Here is a 15,743-nt window from a genome sequence, read left to right on the forward strand (position 1 = left end):
CTCTCTCTCTCTCTCTCTCACACACACACACACACACACACACACACACACACACAGTACATCAATAGTAGAGCTAGGATTCAAATCAAGGCAGTCTGAAGTCTGACCTCTAGAGTCGCTTAGTCTCTCTCTCTTACACACACACACACACACACTCATACACACACACACGCACACACTCCTAGTACATCAGTAGCAGAGTAGGGATTCAAACCAAGGCAGTCTGGCTCCAGAGTCTATGTTCTTAACCATTTCATCAAACTGTCTTTAACTGGAAGAAATGAATGGTGCAGTAGCCATACATCTGACTCATTGCCCAGACAGTTGCTAAGGCCTATTCCTTGTATAGTATTTTATGCAAGTGACCCATTCACTCTGTTCTCACTGCTGTTGCTGTAGTTTAGATCATCATCATCATTGCTGCCTGAATGACTGCATTACTTACTGTATCATCTACAGCAGAGGTTCTCCACTCTGGCTTCAGATTAGAATTCCCTGGAGAACTTTTTAAAAATGCTGAAATCTGGGCCCCCTTCCAGAGCAATTAAGTCAGAATCTCTGGGATCAGGGTCTGGGTAACAGTATGGTGTAAAAGCTTCCCAGATGATTCTAACGAACAACTAGTGTTGAGGACCACAGCGTACAGCTTCTCCCCATTCCAATCTGCCTGACCCACTGTCGTAAGACTTAGTTTTCCTGGAACATATTGGGGATCCCGTAGTTTCTCTGTGCAGTGGCTTCCCACTGTCTGTGTTCTTGACACTCAAGGTGTGGTCTTCCAGTATCAGCCCACCTAGCAGGCTGAAAATGCAGAATCTCAGGTCGCACCCCCAGATCTACTTCCACGAGATACTCAGGTGATTTGTGTGCATGTTGAAGTTTGAGAAGGGCTGCTCTATTCTTTGAGCCCTTGTACATCTGGTCCCAACTAGCTTTCCGACCTTATTACTTGTGTTTTGTCCTCTAGTGTACCATAGCCAAACAGAACATTAAGTCCAGCGGGCCCTTGCCCATCCTGTTATTTGAACTTATGTATCTGCTGTTCACATCTATGCAAGTCAAAGGCACTCCTGTTTTAAGACCCATCTCAGATGCATCACATTCCAGGAAACTTTCTTGATTCTCCCAGAAGAAAGAATGTTCTCCCTTTTCTGAATAATTCTTTTATTAGGGCAGTCAGCACTGTCTGCCTTATATTATCTTCTCTTAGTGGACTGTATAAGCTTTTCTGATTCATTTTCCAGTCTCCCCCAGTGCCTGCTGTAATATGTGGTATATAATAGATGCTTCCTAAGCATTATTGGATGAGTAAATGAATGAATGAAGTTAGAAATTAACGCCAGGTATGTCTTGTTTTCCTCCATTTTCTATTTTTGTTTATCATATCACCCTAATAATATGAGACACAAATTATCCTTTACAAGCCAGCTCTGAGCAATGGATATGGAGAGGCTAAGGTTGAGAACACGTGACACTCTCAGTATAAGCCAGCATGCGAATTTTCTCCACATGTTTTGTCCTCAGAGCTCCTTATCTTTCCCAAGTCCCGTTCGTTTTACAATAAGCAATCCTAAGAGAATAAAATGTTATTTTAAGTAGTATGTGATAAATGAAGATTTGGGAGAGAAATCATTTGCCTTAGAAAGAGGGGACTCAAAGTTGGATTTATTCTGTTGGTAAGCTACTCCGTAAAATAGCATTTGATTTTTAGGACTATATCATATTTTCGGCCTAAGGACATATTTGCTACAAATTAAGGTAAAGATATGCTAATCTGTAAGTCAGCTGAATTGCTTTGATTAAGACCACATGCAGGGAATAGGGTGTTTTCTCCAAAGCTGGAAGAATTGAATTCCCTTCTCATAAAGCCTGGTACCTGGCTTCATTTTCCCCAAAACAACTAGTGAGTATTTATTAAGAGCCATCTGTGTACTCGTATTGTACAGGCATTGGAAGATACAAGGGAAGTTTATTCTGTGTCTCCACAGGGGCCGTATCTGGCTGAGGAGGAAAAATTTTTAATACAAGAAGCAGCTAGAGAGTAAAGCAATAATGATCTCATTAAGAAATCATAGAAATCATTGGTTGTGTGTAGAATATAGATGTGATGAGAGGTCAGAGATAAATCATCAGAGAGATACATAAAGGACCTGGAATAGTCAGGAGAGTTTCCATGAAGCAAGTGGGACTTAGGCTAGGCTTTAAAGGTAGAGAACAACAGCACGTGCAGGTGAGAGGAAGAAGGAGTGTTTGCTGGCGAGGGGGCACAGGGACCAGTGAGGGATCCAGCTTCATTAAAAGAAAATTTCTTTTCCGTTCATTCAACAAATGTCCATCACACACTCCTTGAACTCCTTCAGTCCAGACACTGGGCCTTGGGATATAGCAGTGAGCAGACGCTGTCTCTTACACACAGCACTTACGACAGGATGAGGAAACGGGCCTTGAGTAAATCACACAATTAAATCAGTTGAGGTGAGTGTTGCAGAACAGAAGTACAAGGCGCCATGAGACCTTGTAAGAGGGGAACTTCACTCCTTTTGCTGCCACTATATGGCTAGTTTACCTTGATAGCTTCCTGTCTGATCTCCTGAGTAGCAAGGTATTTACCCAACAAACCCCTGTTAAGTACCTACTGGGTGCTGCACTCTGCTCATTCTGGTGGAGACCCGGGCAAGCTCTGGAATCCTGGCTAGCAGGGAAGAGAGACACGTGACAATGTCATGCGCAAAGGCCTTCAGTAGAGGTCTATATTATGAGAACATAGATATTTACAAAAGCAGTCGAAAACAAGTTTAGATAAGTGGATTAGACACCAAATAATGGCTCTCGGACAGACAGGCAGAGGAGTTCAGGTTCGATGCGGCAGCATGGTAATGAGTGCTCTAGGGTCTTGAGTGGGGAGACCAGAAGGTCGAGTTTCTGTTTCTATAGGAGAAGAGAAAACACAGTGCAGGACTATTGGCAGCTTTGCCACATTCGCTTACAACGTGTAACAGGGTGGGTGTGTAAGAGATCATGTCCACCCAATATGCAAAGTGCCACAAGTGCGTGGGGAAGAGACATTTCTTCAGGTTGGAGACGGGGCAGGGTTTCATGGAGGTGACGCTGAGTGGGTGGGAATGGGAAAATGCAAGTGTGAGTGCTGGGTACTGGTCCTATGGGCTGAATTCATCTGAGACAACGCCGAAGTTGAAAAAGGAGGATAGAAAGATGGAGGAGGAGGCATTTTAGGCAGAGGGAATAGGGTTGGTAAAGGCACAGAGCTGGAAAAACAAGGCAGGTGGATAACTCATCCGCTTTGCTGAAGAGCAGGAATGATAAATGCAATCGTGAATAAGCTTAGAAAAGGTGGTAGGGGCTTGAACACAGTGGGCCGGGAACGCCAGGCGACACGGTTTATTCTGTAAGCATGGGGAGCCATTGATAGTTTTTGAGCAAGGAACATAATTATGGCTGTGCTTTGGGGAGTTAACTATGGTAACCCTGCATAAGATCAGTCGGAGGGGAGGGACGGGGTAGCAGGAGGCCTGTTGAGGAGGTATGGCAGTGAGCCTAAGGTTAACATGGGCCTAACCTGAAGTCGTGCCCTCGGAAATAGAAATGTGAGGGCAAGAAGCAATTGGAGTCAGGGAGGCTGGGACAGAAGAAGGGCCGAGGGTTTCCTGGGTCTCTGGAGTCGTAATTGTACTGTATTTTCATTCAGCCGGTGCAGTGTAGCCTCGATTTTTGCTGACTCTGGGGCTGATCCCTAGAATAGTTCATTCTCTGCCCAGAGCATCTCAGCGGGCACTCGTCACCTCCCCCGGAGCTGTAGCAGCTGTTGGCCCAGCAATGCCATGGATTTGTCTCTCTGTGCTGCCAGGAGAACAGCTGCCAGCGGCAGCTCTGGGCAGACGCGTATCAGGGACGTGGAAACTATTCAAGTTGGGCTGGGGTAGGGTGGCCAGGGCCAAAGTCGGTCTATATGGACTCGCCCCGCCCTTGTCCAGACCAGTGTCTCAGCCTGGCTGGGTCTCAGCCTCTCAGACTCAGTTTGCTTGGGTGTTCAGTTACAGTTTTAAGTGACTGCACTTAGGGACAAACATTGCCAGACTGCTTTTTTTTCTTTTTCTTTTGGATACCTTCTTACGCTGGAAGCCATTAGCCTGTCACTCTTTGGCTTTGCTTCCTATTCTGCTTTGCTCCTGCTCACCTTTTGTCCTCTCCCACACTGTGCTCCGTGCAAATGCCCTCATTAAAGCCCGCACAGCTCTGCCTCCATTGCAGAGTCTGACCCTGTGCTCCCATCAGGCTCCTTCTCTTCCCCCTTCTCCACAGAAAGAGTGAGAGATGCTGCAGATATAACTACATAGTGTTTATTTGATTCTACCGTATTCTGCTTTAAGATAGGGAACATGGCTTCCTCCGTCCCTTTGAATTGTGGGTGAACCCTCTTCATGTCTGAAATTCTATCCGCCTGATTTGATTAAGGGCAGAGATAAAATACTATGTGAGGGTAGGAAGTCTTCCTAGGGAAGATGTTCTTCCATTTTCTTTGGCTCTTTGAAGAGTATAAATGTATTCCTATTTGTTGCTGAGCCTTTGATTGTCTCTTTTAAGTGGAATCTGTGTTAATATTGCTCAGCAGGACTCTAATTGATAATGCCTTGGCTGGTTTTTTGTTTTTTTGTTTTTTTCACATAGACTTGCTGTAAATTACCTTTTCAGTCTTAGCTCACTTGGTTTTGATCTCCTCCATTTAATAGCTCAGTTCTTTCTTTTATTTTTTTTTCCTGTCACATCTTTAGAGGAATACTCCTACATTGCTATCCTGCTGTGTTCTTTCCAGAGACCTTCTGCTAGTTTAAAACCCTCCGCCAACAGCTTTTCGATCTTTCTTCTAGCTTTTCCTTCTTCTCAACAACAAATATTTGTTGAATATTTTTAAGGTATTGTTCTAGACTCTTAGGGGAGGGAGATCCAAAGAAATAGAAGTAAGGGTTCTTTTCCACATGAATTTATAGTCTAGTCAGGGATAAATTGCACTGGAATACAGTAACACATCTTCAGTATAAGGCAACATGTGGTCAGTAACCAAGTGTGTGCTATAGAAAGGATGGTGCACAGTTGGAATGGTCAGGAAACTTCCAGGGAAGAAATGGAATCTGAACCAGACATTGAAGAAAATGGACAGGATTTTGATAGATGGAGGCAGGGAGGGGCACAGCAGGAGGAAAATACAAAGCACCAATGAGTAGACTGGTTTGACTGGTTAATGAGCATATAGAAGAATTGGAAAAGGTAGATAGGACCGTATTGCAGAGGGCCTTAACTTTTGACTAAGGTTTGGTGTTATGCAATAGACACTGGAAACCACTGAAGGTTTGAACAGTGAGTTGTCCAAGTCAAAGTATGAACTCTGCTTACAAAAGATTGATCTTAACCTTAATAGTGGTGAATTGCTAAATGACTGGAAACTTGAGACAGTGACACCAGTTGCCACAGTAGATAATAAAGATCTAAATTAGGGTGGGATGGTAGGAATGAAAAGAATAGAAATTGATCCTCTGGACCATTTAGCAAATATGTATCGTGTTCTTACCATGTGACAGACACATGCCAGGCAGGACAGATACTGACCCCTGTACTCCTGAAGCTTACAGTCCATCCGAGACAGATGGAAAACACCTGGTGCAGGAAGAATCTACAGGAATTGCTGACAGATGGGATTCAGGTTTCAAGTGAGCTTGGAAGCACAAAAGAAAAAGGGCTGTGAAGTTTCTTTTGGACTTGGGTGACTGGTAGATTAATGGTGCCTTTAATAGAAATACCGAAGTTAGGAGGAGTTGTTTTTGAAGGGCATTTGAGAGATTTGGTTTTCGCGTGTGAAGTTTAAGATACTGGAAGGATATTGAAGATGAAATTTTCAATAATTGACAGAAAATGAATGGCTGTCTTCAGGACTAACATCTGGGCTGTTGGGAGCTATTTGGGCACGTTTATAGAGAGGTGATGGTCGAAGCTGTGGCAGGTTCCAATTTCCAATATCAAGGGTTTAGAAGGAAAAAGGGGGGAAGATCTTTCATATTGTCTGTGGTACTCAGATTGCAGAGAATGAAAAGTGATTTAAAAGGTATATTTATTTGTGCATTTGTTCAATACACATTTTCAGGACCTAATTATGTGCCAGGCATTGCACTAGGTTGGAGATATATCCAAGACAGTATCCTATTCTCACTAACATGAAATTAGCAGGACATTAAAGAGACACACATGGAAAGTAAACCTACTTATTTGGCTGAGTTCGAGTTGTGCAACTATAGGAAGGGAGGTGAGGGAGCAGGGCCCAGGTATCTCAGGAATCTGGTAGACATCAACCTGCAATATGCCTTTCAGTGGGAGGTTAGGTACACAGTTAATTAGAGAGAAATTCTTGTAGAGTCCATGTTCTTGGCCTTGGGCCCAGTATTTGACTGTGCACAGTTTCTGTGGTTATGTCACCTATTGCTGATGGGTTTTTCCTCTGGGGTTAACTTCAGAGTTGTTCATCAGCTTCACAGAATAGCCTTGGGTTGAAAGGCAGAGTCAGTTGGCCATGGAGATTGTTACAGCTGTGACTGCAAATCAGAAAAGGGTGGAGGACCAGAAAGCTTCTCTTTGAGTATGGGGTGACTTTGAGGAGGGAAGTAGGAAGAAGCATGAAGCTCCCAGAAGGGAGAACCCCTCACTTCCTGGGACCAGGGTGTCACTCATTCATTTTGGACATATTTGGGAGGCTTTTTCTTCCCTCAGGGAAGGTTTTGCCCAGATGTAGCATCTGGTGTTGAGCAAGGGTTGGCTTCCCTTTGCCATGGCTCAAACTGCCTTTATTTAGAAACTAACAGAAGGTACCCTGGTGAGTGTCTCACTGGCCTGCTCCATACAGAACTTAGGTGGTGGTGGTTGGGTCCATTTTGGAAGACTTGGGAGGTCTCCTCACACATGAACAAAGCAGGATGGAAGAGAGACAAGAAGACAATTTGTGTGTGTGTGTCTGAGGGCTAGTTAACGAGACAAAGTGCTGGCCAGTCTTTGGAACAGAGAAAGAATTCATTTGCAAGCTCTTTGGGAGGCTTTATGACTTAGCAGGAAAAGCTGAGAGCTTTAATCCAGACATATTTGGGTCTGAATCCCGACTCTTGCGTTTATAGCTGTGTGACCTTGAGCAAATCACTTACTCCCTTCTAGCTTCAATTTACTCATCTATGAAATGCAGAGAGTAATACTTACCTTGAAGGGTTGTTTAAGGATTGGATATAATATGTGTGAAGCACTATTCTCATGCCTATAACTTACTAAATGCTCAAAAAATGGTAGCTGATGTAATTATCACTGCCACAGAAGGAGTATAGCCTGGTACTGAAGATCACAGTTTCCAGAACCAGATTTCCTGGATTTGCAGTCCTAGATTACCCATTTACTAGCTGTGGGATTTTATTTATTTATCTTTTTTTATTTTTATTTTTTTAATTTCTGAGAGAGAGAGAGAGAGATAGTGCAAGCAGGGGAGGGTCAGAGAGAGAGGGAGACACAGAATCTGAAACAGGCTCCAGGCTCTGAGCTAGCTGTCAACACAGAGCCTGACACGGGGCTCGAACCCATGAACCGCGAGATCATGACCTGAGCCAAAGTCAGACGCTTAACCGACTGAGCCACCCTGGTGCCCCTATCTGTGTGGTTTTAGATGAAGGTTCTTAGTTGCCTTAGATTCCACATCTATAAATTGAGGATAATAATAGTGCCTGCCTCATGGAGTCGTTCTGCTGAGTAAGACTTGATCTATGTGAAGCCCTTAGGATAGCACTTAGTACATAGTAAGTGTAAATAGCAACAACTGCTTTGGTCCTCAGAAGATGGGACTGAACATAGTTACAGTAGGTAAAACCCTGATAGATTAGATTCACTATTCATTCCCTGTGCAGAGTTAAGCATTCTTTTTTTTTTTTAAGTTTATGTGTGTGTGTGTGTGTGTGTGTGTGTGTGTGTGTGAGAGAGAGAGAGAGAGAGAGAGAGAGAGCACGCACAGGTGAGGAGCAGAGAGACAGGGAGAGAGAGAATCCCAAGCAGGGGCTCGATCCCCCGAACTGTGAGATCATGACCTGTGCCAGAATCAAGAGTCGGATACTTAACAACTGAGCCCCCCAGTCACCCCCAGAGTTAAGCATTCTTAAGCGTGGCCCCAGATATCATGTCCCTTTCCCTCGGTTACCCCAGTGAGTGGGCCCTTGTGAATGACAAACTCATCCTCCTTCCTGATTTTTATGATGTGTCTGTATTGGTAGGAAATATGCAATTATGTGACATAATTGTATGCCCAGTTCCTATAAAATCTCAGCAATTGTATATTTTGTCTTATAAGCTGTCATGTTCACAAAGTGTCACAAGCTACATTGAACCAGGTAGTTAACCTGGCATGTTACCTTTAGATCCAGGCTCATAATCATCGAGTGGAGGAAGTTTGTCTTGCGCTCACCCTCCGAGTTCCTTGTCCTCACAGTCACTGGTTAGCACTAATTACCAAATCGCGGGGTTTCCATAATGGTATAGTGCTCAGGTCCCAGTTGCAACCTGGGTGGATAAAAGCACGCCAGTCCTGTTCAGCCTCCTGCCGTGGCCACCATCAACACCAGCTGACTAGTTCTGTCCAAGCCTCGGTCGTGAGCATAACAGATGTGGTTCACTGGGTTGCCTCATGAGGCCAAACAGAAGCTCCCACACTTCTCCATAAATGGCTTTGTCTCATCCTTTTAGGGTAGGGAATGATAGAGGGCAGTCGGGAGCAAAACATGCTCTAATGAGCAGTTGGGAGGATGCTGAAGACTACTGAGGGCTTCCTGTGTCGCCCAGTCTCCGCCATCGGAGTGCTAGCAGGACACACCTCAGGCTCGAAGCTTGCTGGGGCCCAGACACTGCTCATCATGTCCCTTAACAATAGGGCTGAGATGCAGGGAGCTTTCAGTGTTTGTTTTCTAGGCTCTTGTAAGTCCCATAACAATTCCATAGTAGACACAGGAATCGATGTGCATCTGGTTCGAAGGATCTTTAATTTTCAGGAATTCACAGCCAATTAAATGAATTGATTTGATCCAGTTCTCTTTTAAAGGCAAAAGCCATGTCCTCTTTATTGGTAGCTGACTGCGTTAAGTGGGAGGGTTTACAAGATAAGAAGAAAAGACAGTCTCTGCCGTAAGGACTTCCATAATTGAAAGGTGGCAGGGGGCGGGGGGGATCAGACAGGCTGAGAGAAGATAATAAGAATATATATGCACATGGGCACATGCATCTAAAAATAGGACCCCATCTAAGGCAGGTTCTAGTAGTCACCAGGAAGGGAGTGAAGGTGGATTACTCCGGAGGGCCTCGTGCTTGGCTTAGGCAGGGAAGGGTAAAAGATAGCAGTTATGTTCTCAATTAGATTTAGTCCCAAGTTAATTGGAGTAAAGACTTTAATATCTAATTCGTGCACTGTGCTAAAGTCTCATGCTGTGAAGAGAAACAGACTCATATGGGAAGAGCTCAGTGTTAATGAAGGATTTAGGGAGGATGAGAAAAAAAGGAGGTTTTGGATTTCTCAGAGTTGAAAAAGGATCATTCTTTCTGCTACCTCCTGCCCTTTTACACCGCCATCCATCATTGGATCACTGCCCCCTTGGGTTTCTAAACTCAGGGAAGATCAATGAGCACAGCTCTGCTTCTTAACATATTTTGGGTACAGCTGGTTAAAGAACCAGGATTAGAAAATGAATCGAACAAAGTAGGATTATCTTCAACGGGAGGATGCTGAGCTGTGTTTGCCGATGCCTGCTTAAGCAACTGGGACAGGGCATCCTTGCATGAAGTTCAGACGTCCCTCTAGCAGCCTCTGTTAAAGGAGAGGTTGTGGAACAAGTCTGGCAGCTCTCAGCCTGAACCCTGGTAAACAACAGATGTTCGGAACTACTAAGTTCCTAGGGTAGGGGTGGGGGTTTCTGTTGGTGCCTGAAATTCTCTGAGTTTACAGGCAGCATCTCAAGGATTTAGCGAAAGGAGGAAGTTGGACAGCATTGATTCTGCAGCGTACAGGTGGAAGTGATGCCCGAGACAGTTCCTTGGGGAGACCAAGCACATGCTATTGAGCAGACTCTGACAAACAGTGAAACCCTGGAAGGCAGGCCCAGTTCAGGATTCGGCTTCCTACGTGGACTGACTTTCTGCCCGCCCCCTGCCCCTCTTCTTGTGTGTGGACCTGATTTGTGAGGTACCTTCTTGCTTCTGTTTTGTCTGGTCATGGGTAGAAATGTGTGCCCTTTCCTGCTGCAGAGTCCCACATACACATGCCTGCAGACATTCAGCCAGGCATGCCTCATGGACTTTTCCATTAGCCATTCAGCTGCTTATAACATGTGGATTAAATGGTATTGTTAGCGGCTTTGTCTTGCCTGCCAACCTTATTCTTGTACGTTCTCAGTGTTAGTTTTACCAGGTGCCCGTTGCACCCTTAACTGGAGGTGAATGAAGATAATGTTCCTTGTAGAGAATTCAGCTAGGCCTCTTTTCTCCCCGCCCCACGCCCAGCCCCCAAACACACATACTGAGTTTCTCGCTGGATGCTAAATGCTTAGGACACCTCCTTTACAACATAGTTCAGGGAAGCCATATGGAATAAAGATACATAATACATCCTTTTTTTTTTTTTAAGTAAGCTCTATGCAGGGCTTAGACCCCGAGATCAAGAGTCACATGCTCTACCAGCAGAGCCAGCCAGGCACCTCTATAATACATCTTTAGTGGGCTTTCTTGGTTCCAAATTAAAGAAGACTTGAGAAAAGTTCTCCCCTTTAATAAAATGAAAAAAGCAATGTATCAGGTCTGGGCTAGTTTTCAGGACACTCTGGTCAGGAAGTATGGCTTGAAAATCTCTCATAGAACATCCTTGTGCCTTTATTTCTTTTGAAAAACAAGTCCACTTCTGGCCCTTTTGTTCATTAACATAGAACATTTTGGTGAACACCAATCCTGGGACGTGAGGCTCACCTATGCTCTTCAGCCAACTTTTTTCAGCACTTTTTCTACACCAAGGGCTATGCTGGGAAGTATATACCCACAGAAGAATAAGCCACTAATCTAACTCATGGAAGTGACCATTGAATGTGAAATATTTTAAGGTTGTGCATGTGCGTGCGCCTGTGCACACATACACGTGTGTGTTCTGACAAGGTATAGAGTTCAAGGTCGAGGAGCCAGAGCTGCTGAGTGACCATGTAAATCCCCTGTAGTATATGTGATTCAGTCATCAACGCTTGGCTTTATCTTCATCATCAGTATTGACCAGCAGGTTCTGGCAGGTCCTGGGGTCACAGAGACACTTAGGACCCAGCTTCTGTTCTGAGGAGGCTCATTGTGTCCTGCGGAAGACAGGAGGTTTATATGGAGAAAAAAAAAAAAAGATAACACAAAGTAGCATATATTTAGTGCCAAAGCCAAGATGGAGAATGCTTTCTTTTCATTTTTTTCCCCAAAATTGGATCTTTAAAAATTGCTTTTGGTATCATTTTAGACTTACAGAAAAGTTGCGAGAATAGAGAATTTCTGTCATTTATCCAGATTGCACAAAAATGCTAACATATTACTGCATTTGATTTATGCTTCTTTTTCTCTCTGTCTCTCTGTACACAACTTATGCACATACATTTTTCTTTCTGAAACACTTGAGCATAAGTTATAGACATACCCCTTGACCCTCACATACTTCAATATGGATTTACTAAAAATAAGGTTGTTCTATACCACAATGACCAGTACAGGTACCAAAATCAGGGCATCAGTATTGATACAGTAACATTATAGAACCCACAGATGTTCTAATTAACCTACCATTTATTCTAAAAAAATTTTTTTTTGGCCAAAGAAAGTCCAAGATTATACATTTCATTCAGTTTTCTTGTCTCTTTAGTTTCCTTTGATGTGGATTGGTTTCCAAGTCTTTCATTGTATTTTAGGACATTGATATTTTGGGGGAGCATTCAGCTTAGTTATTTGTAGAATGTCCCTTAATTTGGTATTTCTGCTAATGTCTGATATATATTTTTTTAATTTTTTAATGTTTATTTATTTTTGAGAGAGACAGAGACAGAATGTGAGCCAGGAAGGGGCAGAGAGAGAGGGAGACACGGAATCTGAAGCAGGCTCCAGGTTCTGAGCTGTCAGCACAGAGCCAGACACGAGGCTTAAACTCCCCAGCCATGAGATCATGACCTGAGCTGAAGTCAGCCGCTTAACTGACTGAGCCACCCAGCCACCCCATAATGCTGGATATTCCTTTATGATTACATTTATGTGCTTTGGGCGAGAATACCGTAGAAGTAATATTATATTCTCAGTGCATTATATCAGGAGTCATTTGCTGATGATTCCTCATTACTGGTGATGTTAATTTTGATCATTTGGTTAGAGTATCTGCCAGATTTTTCTACCATAAGGTTATTCTAGTTTATGCTTTGTAATTAATGCATGTATTTTGGACAGATACTTGGAGACCATGCAAATATCACGTTATTCCTCAAAACTTAAAACACCTATCATTTCAGCATGTATTGATGATTCTTGTTTAAATCAATTATTATTATGGTTACAAAATGGTAATTTTCCCAGTTTTCCTCATTTTTCCTACATCTATCAGTTGGGATTTGAATGTAAGGAAGAATTTTCCATCCCCCCATATATTTGTCTGGTTATTTGTTTATACCAGTTTGGACTCATGGATTCTGATTTTATTCAACAAGTTATAATCCTTTACTATCTTTATTTATTTTCATGTTCATTCCAGATTTGACTAGTGGAGTCCCTTCAAACTGGTTCCTGTGCCCTTTTGACATGTTCCCACCATTCAACTCTCTGGCACAAAAAGATATTCTAGGATCATCTTATACTTACTTACTTCAGCTCTGGAATAAAGAGTTCTCTTCAAAGGGTCCTGGATTCTGTTAATGGTGAATGGTATTTAGAACAGTGTACGTGAGGGGCGCCAGGGTGGTTCAGTCAGTTAAGTGTCCGACTTTGGCTCAGATCAGGACCTCATGGTTCATGGGTTCGAGCCCACTTGGGCTCTCTGCTGTCAGCATGGAGCCTGCTTCAGATATTGTCTCCCTCTCTCTGTCCATCCCCCACTCACGCTCTGTCTCTCTCTCTCCCTCAAAATTAAATAAACATTAAAAAAAAAAAAGAAAGAAAGAAACAATGGATGCTGGATGTGCTCTTTGGTACTACAGTACCACAGTTTACAGTCCCTCTAAGCAGAGGTAGTACACACACAGGTGTGTGTATGTACACATGCATATACCCACATACTTCTCTGTGTCTCTATCTATATGCTTATCTATATTAAAGTCTATGAGTCATACCCGTAATATATTTATTTATTTGCTGTAGTTCTAGAGCATACGCAAAATAGTTTGCAAATTGCTACCCCATGCCTCTGAAAAAGAAGACTACTAACTAGATTTTAATACAGGTTCAGAGGGTTGGTTGGTTGGTTTTCAACCTTAAGGACCAAAACAGTGTGTTCAGAAGTTAGTTGCTAGTTCCTTCTCTTCCAACCTCCAGACCTTTAGTGTGGCTATATTACTTATTAGAAGCACCATTTGGGTTATTTATTTCTGTTTGTATTTAATGTTTTCCCCTTCAGAATGAGGTCTTGATTGAACTTTCTCACTGCCGGATCTTTTCTCTTGACTAGAGATTAAGCAGCCTCGGGAGAGGTGAGGGACCTGCTTCTCCATAGACACAGTCAGGGCATTATCAGAAGTCAGTACTGGGGCCATGGGCCAGACACAGGACAGACACGGGGGACCATCCTGCGGCCATTTCCCCCTCATGGCCGGGCCCACCGTGGCTGCACCATATGGGTGGTGCCTCTTGTTTTCTCCTAAGATGACTCCCCTCACACTCTCCCTGCTGTTCTCCATGATCACCTCTCTTGCACTTAGGGAACCAAGAATCCAGCTCTCATCTCAGTTCTAGGCTGTGACTGTGAAGACTGTTTACCAGTAACTCCTGCCATATGCCCGATGTGCCTTGGACAATCTTGATCTGGCCTCTTGGAGGTGAAGCCCTGGGACACTGCTCACTGACACCCATACTTGCAGAATCTCCGGCCCTGTGGCTGGACTATTTGTTAGCTCCCTCTTCTGATGCCCCAAGTGTTTCTTCTCCTTGGCTTCTTCCTCAGACGCTTTGGCCTCTCTAATAGCTCTTATGTACCAATTCTGACCTGGCCATTTTCTCCCCTCTGCCTGAGGATGGCTTCCAGATTCCCTTTCCTTTGCCCCATTTATCTCTCTTCCTCCATCTCCTGCACACTCATTCTATTTCTCTCCTTCCTCCAGACACATATAACATGGTCAGTGCTGCTGATTCCAGCTGTTCTGAATCTTGCCTACAACTTAAGTTCAAAAACAGATGGACCCAAAGCATCCTCGATGCTGTGCCAGTTTCCACCACATGAAAACAAATTACTGAAAAGCATCAGGAAATTCTGACCCCTTTCCACATTATACCTGCCACCTCCTATCTCTTCCTTGTGTGCCTTATTGGACAAAGGCTGGTTTCTAAAACCTTCGCCCCCAATTTCACCCTCTCTTTGTGCAGGTAGATTTAACCATTGGGATGAAACCATGTTGAGGATCAAGCTGGGCCATTGCTCTTTTCCTAATTGTCTGTACCTTTTTTGAATCTCCCATCAAAGACTAAGGAATTTCTATCCCTTTGGCGATAGAGAGAAGATGAGGTTGGGTTCTCTGTGTGTACTTTTAATGGTCAAAGAAGTCACTGACTTGGGAATAAAGGTTCTGTTCCTCTAGTGACTTTATCAGTAGGGGACAGAAAGGCTCCAGTCCCACAGCCAACCCTTGCGTGCTATAGATAGGGAGCACATTCCTTAGGAAACAATGACATTGTACCCACACCACTGTTTTCTTCATTCTTGCAATTTGTGAACAGCTTTCTCCCCATGTTCTGGAGAACATTGTTGAGCTTCAACATTTCTAGTCACCCTGAATATGAGAGAAAGAGAATCATGATGGTGGAGACACTTACCTTACAGGGACACCTTGCAGACACTGGTGGTCATTTCCAGAGCACAGGGAGAAGTTTTTGGCACAGTCTAGTAATTATCAGGTGCCCACTGTGACCAGAGTACTAGACACCTTAGGAGCTGTCCTCAAGAGAATGTCCTCAGGGAATGGGCTTCTCAAAGTTCAGGGACCCATGACTCATATGCAAATTATGGTCTGTATACACACAACACCTCCCTCCTTTTCTCCTTTCTTTGGAGCATTCTTGGAAGAGAATTATTAGCTTCTCAAAAGGGTCACCCCCAAAAGATTTTATAAACATATAGTATGGTACAAGCTGGAATACACACATGTACAGACATTTCACGGTCTATTTTTATATAACTGAGAACAGCATTTTTGTAAAACAATCCTGATAGATCTTTGCTCTGTGTGTTGTACTCTGATATTTTCCACTTTTTTCTGTGTTATTATGTCCCACTGTTTTCTGTTTCAATTTTTGGGAAATGCTAGTGGTAACCTGCTAAATTGATGTATTAACCCCCTAATAGGTTGTACCCCCGTTTGAAAACCATTGCTTTAAGAGCATTGGTTCTTAAAAGTCTGGCATGCATGATGTTACCTAGGATGCATATTTATAATGCAAATTCCTGAGCGTTACTCCACCCCTAG

At 43.5% G+C, this 15,743-nt stretch overlaps 1 protein-coding gene across 9 annotated transcripts in view; it reads left to right on the forward strand.

The window, feature by feature from the left end:
* Window positions 1-15,743, forward strand: part of SRGAP2 (SLIT-ROBO Rho GTPase activating protein 2) — a 237,768-nt gene that overhangs the window by 93,578 nt on the left and 128,447 nt on the right. The gene's annotated exons all lie outside the window — the stretch shown is intronic.

The sequence above is a fragment of the Hyaena hyaena genome, unplaced genomic scaffold, assembly GCF_003009895.1.
Source record: "Hyaena hyaena isolate Hyena2069 unplaced genomic scaffold, ASM300989v1 scaffold_28, whole genome shotgun sequence".
In the NCBI taxonomy this organism is placed as follows: Eukaryota; Metazoa; Chordata; class Mammalia; order Carnivora; family Hyaenidae; genus Hyaena; species Hyaena hyaena.